The sequence below is a fragment of the Diachasma alloeum genome, unplaced genomic scaffold (genome assembly GCF_001412515.2).
Source record: "Diachasma alloeum isolate Michigan unplaced genomic scaffold, Dall2.0 Dall_scaffold_00215, whole genome shotgun sequence".
NCBI lineage: Eukaryota > Metazoa > Arthropoda > Insecta > Hymenoptera > Braconidae > Diachasma > Diachasma alloeum.
In genome coordinates this window covers 1-2,169 of record NW_021680380.1, presented here as the reverse complement: position 1 = coordinate 2,169, position 2,169 = coordinate 1, and positions in this window count along the sequence as shown.

Sequence of the window (2,169 nt, the reverse complement as noted above, 5' to 3'; positions counted from 1 at the left end):
CTTTGAAACACTGCGACCGGTGACTGTCTCATTTTTGTTCGATTGATTGACGAGGTTCTTATGATACTTGACATATTAATATTGTGTCCGATACCTGCCTCAAAATTTTACCATAATATTACGAGGTATCATCGATACTTTGCGTGAAAATAACCTGAATTATTTTTTTTCGATTTTACTCCGAGACTTGGTCGATACTTGGCTTTGAAACACTGCGACCGGTGACTGTCTCATTCTTGTTCGATCGATTGACGATGTTCTTACGATACTTGACATATTAATATTCTGTCCGATACCTGCCTCATACTTGTACCATAATATTACGAGGTATCATCGATACTTTGCGTGAAAATAACCTGAATTATTTTTTTTCGATTTTACTCCAAGACTTGGTCGATACTTGGCGTTGAAACACTGCGACTGGTCAGTGTCTCATTCTTGTTCGATCGATTGACGATGTTCTTACGATACTTGACATATTAATATTCTGTCCGATACCTGCCTCATACTTTTACCATAATATTACGAGGTATCATTGATAATTTGCGTGAAAATAACCTGAATTATATATTTTCGATTTTATTGAGAGACTTGGTCGATACTTGGCGTTGAAACACTGCGACTGGTGACTGTCTCATTCTTGTTCGATCGATTGACGATGTTCTTACGATACTTGACATATTAATATTCTGTCCGATACCTGCCTCATACTTGTACCATAATATTACGAGGTATCATCGATACTTTGCGTGAAAATACTTTGAATTATTTTTATTCGATTTATTCCGAGACTTGGTCGATACTTGGCGTTGAAACACTGCGACTGGTGACTGTCTCATTCTTGTTCGATCGATTGACGATGTTCTTACGATACTTGACATATTAATATTCTGTCCGATACCTGCCTCATACTTGTACCATAATATTACGAGGTATCATCGATACTTTGCGTGAAAATACTTTGAATTATTTTTATTCGATTTATTCCGAGACTTGGTCGATACTTGGCGTTGAAACACTGCGACTGGTGACTGTCTCATTCTTGTTCGATCGATTGACGATGTTCTTACGATACTTGACATATTAATATTCTGTCCGATACCTGCCTCATACTTGTACCATAATATTACGAGGTATCATCGATACTTTGCGTGAAAATACTTTGAATTATTTTTATTCGATTTATTCCGAGACTTGGTCGATACTTGGCGTTGAAACACTGCGACTGGTGACTGTCTCATTCTTGTTCGATCGATTGACGATGTTCTTACGATACTTGACATTTAAATATTCTGTCCGATGCCTGCCTCATACTTGTACCATAATATTACAAGTTATCATCGATACTTTGCTTGAAAATACTTGGAATTATTTATTTTCTATTTTACTCCGAGACTTGGTCGATACTTGGCTTTGAAACACTGTGACCGGAAGCTGTCTAATTCGTGTTCGATTGATTGACGATGTTCTTACGATACTTGACATATTAATATTCTGTCCGATACCTGCCTCATACTTTTACCATAATATTACGAGGTATCATCGATACTTTGCTTGAAAATACTTTGAATTATTTTTTTTCGATTTTACTCCGAGACTTGGTCGATACTTGGCTTTGAAACACTGCGACCGGTGACTGTCTCATTTTTGTTCGATTGATTGACGATGTTCTTACGATACTTGACATATTCATATTCTGTCCGATACCTGCCTTACCCTTTTACAATAATATTACGAGTTATCATCGATACTTTGCGTGAATATATTTTGAATTATTTTTATTCGATTTATTACGAGACTTGGTCGATACTTGGCTTTGAAACACTGCGACCGGTGACTGTCTCATTCTTGTTCGATTGATTGACGATGTTCTTACGATACTTGACATATTAATATTCTGTCCGATACCTGCCTCACACTTTTACCATAATATTACGAGGTATCATCGATACTTTGCGTGAAAATACTTTGAATTATTTTTATTCGATTTATTACGAGACTTGGTCGATACTTGGCTTTGAAACACTGCGACCGGTGACTGTCTCATTTTTGTTCCATTGATTCACGAGGTTCTTACGGTACTTGACATTTAAATATTGTGTCCGATATCTGTCTCATAATTTTACCATAATATTACGAGGTATCATCGATACTTTACGTGAAAATACT